A 14152-nucleotide genomic window follows, 5' to 3' on the forward strand; every position below is an offset into this window, starting at 1 on the left:
CTTTGCCTCCTTGAAAAATGTTGGGGGTCACATCCAGGTTCATCAATGGCCAATTTCAAATTAGTAGCACAGATGGCCTTTCAGTAACCAATAACATTTTGAAGCTTTGTAAGAATAAAAACTTTATTTGTGACTCAGTTGAACTAAAGGGGCAATACTGTACGCAATTAACAAGTCTACTTCAGAAATGTTAGATGTTTATATTATTGTTCAATTTACAACTTCACACCATTCCATAAGGAACTAACTTCAAAAGTCGGACTAAAATGGTTTTAGCTAACAAGAAGATATATAATGAATGTACTATTAATATCCTCATCCTTCATGCTCTTTGCACGTTTCTGTCATGCTGCTCTGGGATTTTTTGAATCAGTGGGGACATTATCAAAGTAAGATAATTTCATGCAAAACTTTGGGGGATTAACTCTTGGTTAAAATCCTTCCAAGAGTTAGCCAAGCTCACACCCTGAAGAAACCACTCCCTCCCTACCAGACAACAGTTGCGTTCTAGATTTCTGCAGACCATTTGAATTCCATCATGTCTGTTTGTAAAGCTGTGGCAGTGGAAGGGACGGACACTTTCTCTGCCTATCAAAATTGCTACAGAGATGCCCATTTTTAGGAAAAATTGAAGCTCAGTATGCCTTAAAATTAATTCTGTTATAATTAGAGGCATTGTCCTACATGAAAACCAATGTTTTCATAGGACTTACAGTTTTTAAACTGATCACAGGTTTTAGTGTGTGTGTACACTCGTGCACACATGAATTACGGTTACAGTGCAGTTTCAGGAAGTTGCAGTCTGACTGTAAGTATAGAGTCTCCTATGTGATATACTCTAAATCCTATCTAGTACAGTTGATTAAATAGGTCAGGCATATTTTTTTTGTTCTCCTCTGCTCCATTTTTAATAAGTATGTTACTAACATAATCACTGATCAGTGTACATAGAAATTTATTAATTAACATGTAGATTCTTGTTTCATTGCAAAAAGAATTAAGAGAGTAACTGTCTTCTTACAGTTTCTTAAGTGTAACAGTGAAGAATGACCTGCTGATCTTTCAAGTTCAGTTCAAACTTGAGTTCTGCTACAAATATCTCAAGACAAGTTTAATATACTGTATGATTCTATCTAATTGCGTTCCTGGTAGAGGGGAAAAAAAGGATTATTGGTAATTGCATGCAGAAAGGTTTTGGATGCTTCTTAGAGAAGAAAGACTAGACATGCAATAAATAAAATTGTGGGCAAAAAGAGAACAATAAAGTACTGCATATTATCTGGTTATTTGGAAATGCCTCAAGGAGGGCCTTAAACCCTTCGATTTTGCTACAATCAGGCTTCTATTTCAAATCTGTGAATGATCCATGCTGAGTCAGATATAATGTAAATATCAATAGCAGGAAACTCTAGAAAAATAATGCAAGTTGTTCAACCCAGCCCTGAAATAAACGGTTATATACAGATTAAGAAACAAATTACTGAGTTTTACTGGGATGGCGTTCTTAAATTTTGAATATCACTACAGATAAGAGCAGAACAATTCTATATACACTTTATAGAAAACACAGATCTGTATACTTGTTTCTATCCGAATGAACTGATCTTCAGATTTGCACTGAAGTGAATCCACTTCCAAGATATATGGCAATCTATCCCAGAGCTGATCCTTCATGTCAGTATTGAAAACAAAAGTAGTATCCTTAAGCCCACTAAATTTAGAATTATATAACTGTTATTCATCCTAGTGCAAATAACTATTATATATGATGTGATCTCAAGCATAATAAAAAGCACTCATATTTACTTCAAATTTCTGAAAGTTTAAATTGATAGGCTCTCTAGAGACAAGTTAACCGATGATGACTCGGTGGACATGCCTATGCGGTTTTCGTAGCAATCCTCTTGAAATGATTTGTCATTGCCTTGTTCTGGAGTGGTTTTCAAGCTCTAGTGTAGCCTATGATCCCGACATAACCCCAGTGATCTCTCATCCCAGTACAAACCATATCTGACCCTGCTTAGTTTCTAAGCTTAGGATATGATTGCTCAGGTCCTGCCATCTCTTCAAGCATTGTATATCTAAGTACCTTATTACAGGCATTATTAAATTGCCTTTTTAAAAACCACATGGTTTTTTTAGTTAAATTGCTTTGATTTTTTTTATATCTCTTCAGCAGATTGCAGCGTTTGGGAGGGGGGATTTTGAAAGACCTTCAAGTTGTGAGGAATTAACTTTCTATTTTAACCTACAATAAGCCTAAGCAAGCTCTCTTAAATGCTGCAGCTGAAATTTCTGGTGTTAAACACTTTTCTTTAGGTAAACAAATATCCGTTGCAGCCCTTACTAACTTACAGATCTCTGTCTAGGAAGGCTTTGATTCCAGGGGTTAACCAAGTTCATCATAGCACCCCTCCCCCTCCGTAGCCTTCTCAGAAACAAAACCTATTTCCAAAGGCTGCTTTAAACAGGAATCATAGATTATCAGCAGCATAGAGAAGGAAAGTGTTCTAAATAAACAAGTGCACTGCTTTAATAATTCCTTCTGGCTCATTTCAAAATCAGATGGCGATACCTTCAGTATTTTTTTAAATGCAGTTATTGTGCGTTTTAATTATATGGGGTCAATAAAAGCATAGTGTCCTTTTTGAAACAGACAAAGAAAAAACTCGTCCATGTTGACTACAAAAAGGACAAAAAAGCAGAAAAGACAGTTATCTTTAATAGCTGGATGTAACTGGACTTTTACATCTAGCAAAAGGCTGAACTCTTTTCTTGCCTTAGCAGTATTTTTAGAGCTTTGCTACCAAAACAATAGACGAGCTATCAAGTCATCCCTTACATCCTTTTTGCCTTGATGCAGCTGGCCAGGGCTTTTGAATGTCATTCAGTTGGGTCTGTACAAGATAAAAGAGATAAAACCTTCCAATACAATGGCTGGGTGTCAGGAGTTCTTAACGAATAATCTAGACAATGGACACCAGATAAGGTCAGACCACAGGGAGTGGCAGCCAATTACCTTCACCTTTCCGGATATTTGAACTCTTTCCTAGCATAAAAGCCTGGCATCTGTCCACAAGTGAATGGATAAGTATCGTTGAGAAGGAAAGATATGATTTTTTTAAAAAAATCAATTGGCTTCATGAGATTTTTGAAAAAACAACAACAACCTCCTTAGAAATACTTATTGAGGCAAGTGTATGGAAGAGAAATTGCTTTTTTTAGATAACAAAAACTTCTACAAAATGTTCTCAGTGGCATCAGGACCTTTAGCTTTCACTTTGGTGATGGGATAGACCAGTGGTGGCGAACTTATGCCACGCATGCCAGAGGCGGCACTCGGAGCCCTCTCTGTGGGCACAGCCTCCCCTCCCCTCATGATCCCCTCCTCACCAGCAGCCTCCCTGGAGGAGAGTCACCCCCGAGCGTGGCCCACACGGAGCAGCGCAGCCAAGGACATGGCAGCCAGGCAGCGTAGACAAGACTCTGCCCTCACATCCCACCCCGCGGGACGCGGGCAGAGGGCGTGGCCGCCATGGCACTGCTGGGTTGCCTGGGCGATCTGCAGCGGGTCCTGGAGGCGGTGAGTGGCCCTGCAGGTAGGTGGGGTGGGGGTAGAGGTGGGGCAGGGGTGGAGCGGAGGCGGGGCCAGTTTTTGGGCACTAGGTCTCTAAAAGGTTCACCATCACTGGGATAGACCATAGACTGGGTCTGTGCTAACATTTTCCTAGTAGTCCTCCCTAGCTTCTTCCTATACTTCAATTCAGTCTAAGTTTGTGTGTGTGTGTGTGTGTGTGTGTGTGTGTGTGTGTGTGTGTGTGTGAGAGAGAGAGAGAGAGAGAGTGCTTGCGCCTGTGGGGTGGAGAGAGAATCTTTTCCTGTGGAGTTTCCAGGTCAGCATGCAAGGATAGGCAGGAAATAATAATTTCATAAAATGTTTATCAGGAAATAAAGAATCACCCAATTAACAGAACTTCTACTATCTCACTACAGTCAAAAGGTGATACTCAAAAGCACTAATGAAAGGGAGAGGGGAAACCCCTCTTTCTTAGAGAAAGAAATTTTAAGGACATTCTGAGACAGATTTTGGCCCAGCATTTTGTCGTGCCAATAACATGATTAGTTTTTCAGTGCCAGCAAAAAAAGGTAGATCTATTCTGCTTGGCTTTTAAATTCATTATGCTATAACTGGGATGTTTTCTTTTGATTCTTTTATTTTTACCTCTTTTGTAAAATACTTTGTCACTTTCACAGTATGCCTTTCAGGATAATGGGGTATTGCAGTTTGACAAGATGGACAGCTTGAAACGCTTCCAAAATGCTCAAAAAGGCCTTTTTTTCACTCAGAGCAACTGAGCTGGCAACAGCTGGGGCGGAGGGGGTGGCACTGCAAGTTTGAAACAGGACATTTTAAAGTGATCTAGGTTCAATAAACACACCCTTTAGTGTATAAGTGTTTTGGGGAGGAAACACCTGGGCTCAACTTTTTTCCCCTCTCTTTTGCAATATTACTGGAAATGAAGACATATATACTGTAACTCCACCCTTAACTGGTTCAAAAGTAGCAGCTTGTCAGCTGTTGATTTCTGTTGATTTTCTTTAACATTTTATAAAAGGTAAAATGTTAAGCCATAAATGGCTTCCAACCTATCCCATCAAAATATAAATATCCATCCCATTCAAAAGCACTTTTTCTTTTTTCTTTTTTAACAAAACACAAATAGTAGTTCGTTAATTTTTATGGCATGTGATCGTTGAATTTGAATGATCAAACGGTGATTGTGTTACACATGTGTGCTCTCAGATTCAACTTATGGTCATTCGCTCACACACTCATAGCCTGGAAAACCGCCATACTCAAACCACTTTCAACTGAATCCTGAGGCACAAACGGTTCTTTAGAATATACGGAGACGCAGTGAATTTAAAATAACAGCAAAGTTATTTTACATTATTACAAAATATATCTATATTCTCTTTCACACACTCACTCTCTCTTATCCACACTTACCTAACATCCTCAACTAGGCTGCCAGGCACTAGATGGGCAGTATTTAATATTTATTTGCTACGTATATGTAGGGATGTGGGTCTATATGTTGTCCATAGTGTGTTTAGGTGTGCATCATGTATGTATTTCACTTTGAGTGCGGGCAACTAAATTTCATTTTTGATGCGTGCTGTTGTGCCCACAGTAAAAAAATGACAATAAAGCTTATCTTATCTTATATCCCCAAGTCCTTGCTTTGTTCTGGTTGACTGGGGGGGGGGAGCTTCCCATGTTTTCAGGCCCAACTTCTTTTGTCTGATTCAGGTGACATTTTTTCCCCTTTGTTTCCTTATTGACTTGGTTCCTTCTTAACTACTTTCCCTGAAGGGATTTTTCCTGGCTTTTGTCCACTCTGTTCATGTACTTCCTTTAGGTATGGTGCCTTAGGCCTAGTCTCACAATTGCCTATGAGCACTTGTATTGCTGAAGAAAGAACAAATTCATTGCTGGATTAATCTTATTTTTCAAATTAAGAGTAGACTTAGTTAACTAGCTGAACAAATAATAAATAGTCCTGAGATTTCTAATAGACCCTGTAGTTAAAATTCAAATTAAGCTTTATGTCTCTGAATGTTTTACTGGTTGCCCAGGGAATCATTTAATTTACTTGAGTATTCAGAATTATCTAACTTGCCTCTTTCATATATGAGTGTTTGAAAATGGGGAAACATCAATGTGTTTTTGATGTAAATTTTATTTCTTAATCCATTTTAGAAAGTGAAGAAGAGAAGATACATTTGACAACCGTATTGTAATCTAGATTCTAATTTTGATTCAGAGTTATCTTTCAAACATATTTATACTTTCCTGGGTATAAACTCTATGAGGTTTAATGGAATATATTGTATATCAGTGTAAATCATTCTTAACAGGGATGGCAGTCTCATAGTTTAAGTAAATCAGTCAAAATCAATGCATAATCACCAGGGAAGATCTTTGACTGAGGATACTATTCCTGTCAGTAGGAAGCAAATGATCCCTTATCTTTAGGCTCTCAAAATTTGTTCCAGAGGTTGAGAAACCCTGTCAAGTAGATTTTAGGATGTGTATTCCTTCGGGGAAAGACAATTCATGAAAGTCCCCCCTCATACAGAATAAGAACAGATTTAACTTAATCGCAACTAATGTTGGTGCCATCAATTTATTATGTGTTAAAGCATTTTCTGCTTGCTAAATCATTTGAATGGGATTCAGTACGCAGATAAACTGAGTATCTATAAACCTAGATTGTAACATCAGCTATTTGGCGTCCACTATGGTTATATAGTAGCCAATTATGTCCGCGCTACCTTTCAGAATGCTTTCTAATATAAATAATTTGAGATTGTTACAGTGGATTGCTATGATGTAAATATTCAGATTTGCAATAATCTGTATTTCATTTTTCCTTCTCTGGAATTCTTATTTCTCCTAAACATTGTACATATAAGGATGAAGTATTAATCATATTACCACATATTGTTTCTCAGTACCTCCCCTTTTGGGGATATTAGAGTGAAGCATGTATCATGTTCCTCTGAGGTCAGTAGGTATTAGGTCAGTAGGTATAGTCTGTCTGGTTTAAATATATATGTATTTTCCCTATTATTTGGCTTTTAGCCCACATGAGTGTGTGTGTGACATATGCAATTGAATCTTGCCACCTAGAAGAATTTATGGTGGTACAAATCTTAAAGAAAGTTCATTGTTGAACATGAACAATTTCTTGTATATTGTGCTCATGCCAGAAATATTCTTATTTGTCACTGTATAAGCACGAATTAGAGCAATGAATTTTTCCTTGGGAAGACATTCATTTTGTTTAATTATTACAAGAAATTATTCTTACCAATTAAAGTCTTCGTGTGTTTCTTTGTTATCTACAGTCAGCCATTCCATTAATCCTGCATTTTTTTCTCCCATTTCTATCCTTTAGTCATTACGAAATAAGCTTTTACTTCTTCTCTACCATTCTGTACTACTTTCTTGAAAAATAAAATGTTGGATGAAAAGCTTTTTTCCTTCCAAATTACAAGATTAAAAAAAAGTAATGATTTAAATGAAAATAATGGGTTATCTAAAAAATCACTGTATATAAATTAAGATAAAAATGGAAGGACGTTTATTCTGAATCTCCTCCATTCAAGGAAGCATAACTGTACTATATGGTTTTGATCTTCTAAATTCCTATCAAAATTTAGTTTTGTGCATGATGAAATCTTTTCGGTTTTAATTCAAACTTCCAGGGGCTTTGCCTATAAATTCTGACTATTTAATTAGCACACTTAGGACTTAAATCTTGAGAAACCAGGACTTTTCTTTGCTTCAATGTTGGATTTTCGGTATGGAATTTCACAATAATTCTTCCTCCTTGAAACAATTCTCCAGTATTGTTATCCAGTTGGTATCCAGCAGTTTGATGTTACAGTGTTTGTATTTACAGTCCTGGGCCCCTGCATTTGACTCTCTTAAGGCCTTTAGCTATAAGACTTACCCTAATAAGCTGATGGGTTGTTATGAAGATAATATGATGAGAAATGTGTGGCTCTGAAATAAAGTCGAAAACAAATGAGATGCACTGGTTTTTTTTTTAAAAGCAATGGCTAAAAGCTGACAGTGCCCCAATTAATCTATAAATCCTTAACTAAATTTTGGTTATAGGCAATCCGCATGTCAGCAGAACTTTTACTCTAATGCAGTGGGTCTCTGCTGAGTCTGTCAGCAAGATGCTGTTTGACCAATTGTTCCTTCCAGGAAGGAATCTTCTAACTCGGCTGGAGGGCTGTAGTACTAATGCACAAAATTTTCATCCAAGCTCCAATATAGCTATTTTTTCTGTTGTTATTACCTGTTTTGAGTTTTTCAGGAAAAGCACAAACATGACAAAACTATTTGAGATCAAAAGAGATGCAATTTAATCAATAAGTTGAAAGAAAGTGGGAGGGGGGAGAAGGATCTTTTTCATAACAGACTGAGAGCAATGTTTTTCTTACTCAGCTATTTCTTTGAAATGTATATTGCTCCTCTTTATTGCCTTGTTGCAAGGTATATAGGCTTAGCTTTTTATCTCTGATCAAAGTTTTTCTTCAACTATTTCAAGATTAATAAAAAACAAGAAAAGCGAGAAGTTATGGTTGTATTCATTCAAACCTGTCCTAAAAGTGGATCCCAGCGTGTGTGAAACATCTTAATATGTGTGTAAGAGCCACACAAGAAACTTCTTTCAGTAAAAGGGAGACCAAAACCATGTCAGTTTCATCTATTTAGAAGCCTCTCTACAAGCATATGTAGAAGTTCTTTCAGATCGTTCAGCTCAACAGATTAAAGTCAGGGATTACAGCAATGGGTTTATGTACAGATGTTGAAAATATAGAGTAACACATCCACACTCCCTACACAGTTTTTCCCTCCATCTGCAGCTGAATAGCTATGCAGATGTCCAGCCACTAGAATAAAGGAATATACAGGTAGTCCTTGGCTTGCCCCATTTTACAACTTTCTTGCCACACTTGTTAAGTGAATCACTGCAGTTGTTGAGTTAGTAACACAGTTACTGTTAAGTGAATCTAGTTTCCCCATTAACTTTTCTTGTCAGAAAGTTGCAAAAGGTGATCACATGATCCTGGGACCCTGCAACTGTCATAAATATGAGTCAGTTGCCAAGCACCTGAATTTTTATCACATGACCCTGGGGATGCTGCAGTGGTCCTAAGTGTGAAAAACAATCATAAATCACATTTTTCAGTGCCATTGTAACTTCAACTACATAGCTACTCTTCGATTTCAGACTGAGGATGCTAGAATGTTCTGTTTGAGGACTTCCGGTTTTGCGCAGTAGCGACCGGTCGTGGGCTTGAAGATTCTTTGCACCCCATGGCTAATTTTGCCCTGCCTGGGGACCCTAAATGGGTCTAAGTCGCCCTGGAGAGGCGACAAAGAAAGAAGGGTGCTCCAGCGATTCTGGAATGGTGGCGGCCATTCCATTTGACTTGGGGAAAACCTTCTAACCCGACAGGAGAAAGGCTGGCTATATTGCATCGACCAGCCCAAGCTACTAGCAACCAAAGTCCAAAAGCACTAACCAACACAACTGTGAACAGCGTGCTTGAGACTGGGTGAGGAATTCGATCTTCTCTTTTCTATTCTACATTTAATTTCCTGGAAAAGATCCCCAAGAAGCAGAATACCTTCGAAAAAGAAGGAGGGGGATTTCCGCCCCACCCTTATACTAACAGAAGTGGTGAATTAATCTTTTTATGGAGGATCAAAATATATGGAAGTAAAATAAATATAAAACCTAAAATTTAAAATTTAAATCTGGATAAATCTAAAATTGTTTGAATGGTTAAGATTCTCATTTTAAAGATAATTGTTTATTTTGGAAATTGAAAGACAAATAGTTGCTGACACCTAGTGGTGGATGAAGACTATGACAGTTATGACTTTAATATAAGACTTGGCAACCTGGGAAAAGCTAATCTGTGTTTGTGACCTTCAGAGTTTTAACAACAAAGAACAGCTGTGACAAAAAAAGGCAATAATCTGGGCTGCAGACAAAGAGAGAATTATAAATTTCAGAAAAAAAATCTTTTTTGAACTATTTGGATTACAAATATCTATTTAATTGGGACTCTAAAGCTATTTAAAAAGAAAAGAAAGGAAGAGTAAAACTCAAATTCTTGGCCATCATGGATCACAGACATGTAGAAATAATATATCAAGAAAACATAAATACTTCACAGGAGGAGATATATAGTATACTGCAACTAATTCAAACAACAATGACTTTAAAACACAAAGATATCCAAAATAACTTTGAAAATATAAATCAATCTATTTCCAAGTTAACTCTACAACAAAAAAATTCCCAGAAAACAACAACAGAGAAGGAGCAAATAAAACAGATACATGGATATAGCATTGAGAATAGAGACTTAAAGATGGAACTTAACAAAACAAGGAAACATGATTTAACCCTAGTGGAAATTTTTTTACAAGAATTGGAAAAAACAACTTATCCCTTAAGATTACAAAATAAATCTGAGGACAAGAAAACAGATTGGATAAAATGGACTGTAGAGATGTCAGGAACATCAGAGAGAAAGGAAATGATAAGAGAAGTGAAGAGAAAGAAAAAGAAAAAGATTTTCAACAAACATGGAAAGGTAGAAGCCCCGTACAAAGACACTTCACCTGATTTACTTTTTATATCTACAGCAACATTTACAAACATACGGAAAAACTTTTTGATTCAACAAAATACACTGATTAAGAAAGATACTGGGCAAAGGAAAAAGACTAAAGTGGAAACCAAGAAAATAGATTATGGGACTTACCAGAGAGAATACTTAAAAAATTGAAAGTAAAATGCACAATAATAATAATAATAATAATAATAATAATAATAATAATAATAATAATAATAATAATAATAATAAAATGATGATGATGATGATGATGATGATGATGATGATGATGATGATGATGATAAAAGTTGGAAGGGACCTTGGAGGTCATCTAGTCCAACCCCCTGCTCAGGCAGGAAACCCTATACCAATTCAGACAAATGGCTGTCCAGTCTCTTCTTAAAAACTTCCAGTGTTGGAGCATTCACCGCTTCTGGAGGCAGGTTGTTCCACTGGTTAATTGTTCTAACTGTCAGGAAGTTTCTCCTTAGTTCTAGGTTGCTTCTCTCCTTGATTAGTTTCCATCCGTTGCTTCTTGTCCTGCCTTCAGGCGCCTTGGAAAATAGCTTGNACTGCTATCATGTCCCCCCTCGTCCTTCTCTTCATTAAACTAGACATACCCAATTCCAGCAACCGTTCCTTATATGCTTTAGCCTCCAGTCCCCTAATCATCTTTGTTGCTCTTTCCTGTACTCTTTCTAGAGTCTCAATATCTTTTTTACATCGTGGTGACCAAAACTGGATGCAGTATTCCAAGTGTGGCCTTACTAAGGCATTGTAAAGTGGTATTAATACTTCACGTGATCTCACAGGTCTATTGATATTGAGGAAGATCAGGCCATGCTGAGGCTCAAAAAAAGATCCATGATGTAGTAAGATAGAGAATAGCCAAATTAGCCCCAAGACCAGAATTAGGAAATCAAATTAATTTTTCTGAGCCAGCAAGAGATTTAGATCTGCTAAAAAAAAATCATGTATAGAAGGGCTTTCTGATTGCTTCAGGTAGAATACACGTACAGACCTCTACTTACGAACACAATTGAGCGCAAAATGCTAGACTGTTGTTAAGTGAGCGTTGCCCCATTTTATGACATCTCTTGCTAAGGTCACTAAAAGAATCACTGCAGTTGTTAAGCTAGTAACATAGTTGTTAAGTGAATCTTGGTTCCCCCTTGATTTTGCTTGTGAGAAGGTCGCAAAACCTAATCACATGAACCCAGCATAAATATATGCCAGTTGCCAAGCATCTGGATTTTGATCACATCACCATCGAGATGCTGCAACACTTGTAAGTCAGCCATAAGTCCCTTTTTTCAGTGCCGTTGTAACTTTGAACGGTCACTGAACAAAATCGAAGAGTATCTGTATTTTTCCTTCACAGTACTTGAAGGCAGATACAAGAAGGTTCCCCACCCATCCAGACAGATTTTGCTGATGTGGCTGAGGTCATTGAATCTTTGACCTACCTCTTTTTTATTGCTATTTCTATAGAGATCTTAGGAGCTCTTTATTGGAGACCTTACTAAAGCTATTTCAGCAGCCACCCAGGTGTATTCTTATGTTTAACATTAGGAAACTAATCAAAGAGAGAAGCAACCTAGAACTAAGTAGAAACTTCCTGACAGTGAGAACAATTAACCAATGGAACAACCTGCCTCCAGAGGCGGTGAATGCTCCAACATTGGAAGTTTTTAAGAAGAGACTGGACAACCATTTGTCCGAAATGGTATAGGGTTTCCTGCATTATTATTTAATAATAATAATAATAATAATAATAATAATAATAATAGGATCATCGCACAGTCAGCCAGATGTTCAGACTGGATTTGGCATTTTGTCTACCTATCGAGTCCTTACCCAGGACCTGGGATAGGCAGATGTGGATGTTTGATGGTATTATTATTATTATTATTATTATTATTATTATTATTATTATTATTATTATTATTATTATTATTATTATTATCTCCTATTAGATAAAGATCTCCCCAAAACTTAAAGGTTGCTATATTTGCATTACTGGTCTTCACAACACATGCCCATTTAGTTGAGACACAGATAAGCTAAGAAAAGATAAACAACACTGCAGTATCACGATTTTGTTTCTTTCATTTTTCTCTCCTCTAATATAATATCTGATTTATTAAATATCTGATTTATTAAGGAAATTAAAACCATATATCTGTATTATTTCTTAGCATCCTTTTTCTCTTTAACATGCTAGAGTATGAACAACAAAAACCTTCCTTTAGAAGTAAGTTATTACTCTGGTATTCTGTTTATGGGCCCAACATCCATATAATTTAAATGCCATTGTTTTTAACTTGGATTTTAGTATTATTATTTTTCATTACTCACTTGAAACTTTCTCAAGATGGTAAAAGATTATAATAAAGATTTGAATAGAACTGAATCTTTCCATATCTTCTTGAGATATAAATTTCATTTTCTCCTTTGTTTTTATTAAGGTGATGACATTTCATCTGACCTTAAACAATTTATATCTGCTATCCCAAATATTTATTTCCAAAGTTTGGTAAAGTAGAAATAAATCTTGACTTCTGACATTTCTTTTCACCTTTTTAAATAGGAGTATATTTCTTTTTATTGCAAGGAATAGGAAGGAAAAGGATTTTATTGAACTGGAGACTTACTTATTACTGGAAATTTTGGTATTAATACATTTTGTAAAATGACTGGGCCAACTCAGAATCAAATTTGATTATTCTTTAGGAATAAATAACAAATCTTGAAAAATGGTGTAGCTGGACCTAAAAAAGCAAGGGAATCATGTTAATATTGTATATCTTTATTAACTATGGCAAGATACTCTGAAAGTTTTAAAAAAATTCTGGGAATGTGTTTGGGGATCTGGATGATGAAATTTCATTAAAACACTTTGTAGTATGAAAAAAAAATCCCTACATATGCACATATGTACTGTACATAATAACAATGTTTTGCAAGGAATTCTGTCCCTGTTCATATTTCTTAAGGCATATAAATTGATGCAACATTAGAAATAGATTAAATTTCTGTTACTTGTTACCAGGTTTATTACAATATATCATAAAATGAATTATATCTTTTACAGTGTTAATGTTGCTTAAAAACCTGGAAGATTTTTCTGGTTTAAAAATTAACATTAGCGGAACAATGATAAAGCAGTGAAAAAGTCTCACTTTCTATAAATATCATTCTGAAGAGAAATATGGAGATTTAATTAATTTTTTTAGATCATATGTACTGTATATGTTTTATTTTCCCTTTTCGCCTTTTTCATTAATTTAGATCTTAGCTGTGGTTCATTTTCCTTTACCGTTTTAGTAAAGGCAATAACACAATTAACAAAACAGAGTTCTTTCTTGGTACACATTTTCTGACTAAAGTTGTTTAATCAATCTAATTCTTTCCTCTTTTACTCATGTTCCTATCTTCATAATACTTCAGTAACAACAATTCACAAGAGTGTATATGAATTATAATAGAAGAAAAGAATACACTATTTTATCCTATTAGAAATATGAGAGAGAGAGAGAGAGAGAGAGAGAGAGAGAGAGAGAGAGAGAGAGATTAACCTTGATCAAAAATCCATTTTGTATTCCAACTTTATCACTTTGAGAAGTAAAACAAAAGAAAATCTCTCCATTTATAAACATATTTTAAAACCTTGTCATTCAATCCTGGTTTAAAAAAGTTTCATTTCATTTCAAAATACTCATTTTTTTCCAGTTCACATTTTGACAGTAAATGCTAATTTTGGCATAAAGCTACAGGATTTATCCTTGTTCAAAGTTTTTTTCTCTCCTTGGATAGCCAAAAGCCCAAGCTATTTTGCAACAGTGCTTGAAATTTTCAAACTATTCAAACTATTTTTATATGTTATTTGATCTGTATATTCAAATTTCTACAGGGCATTTGATCAGATGATTGTAAT

The 14152-nt window shown here is 35.8% G+C and overlaps 1 protein-coding gene across 1 annotated transcript in view; it reads left to right on the plus strand.

Moving 5' to 3' along the window:
- The window catches only part of NCKAP5 (NCK associated protein 5), a gene marked incomplete at its 3' end in the record, with an annotated part of 408673 nt that overhangs the window by 363249 nt on the left and 31272 nt on the right, over positions 1-14152 (plus strand). The window lies entirely within an intron of this gene.

The sequence above is a fragment of the Protobothrops mucrosquamatus genome, unplaced genomic scaffold, assembly GCF_001527695.2.
Source record: "Protobothrops mucrosquamatus isolate PMUCROS unplaced genomic scaffold, P.Mucros_1.0 scaffold84, whole genome shotgun sequence".
In the NCBI taxonomy this organism is placed as follows: Eukaryota; Metazoa; Chordata; class Lepidosauria; order Squamata; family Viperidae; genus Protobothrops; species Protobothrops mucrosquamatus.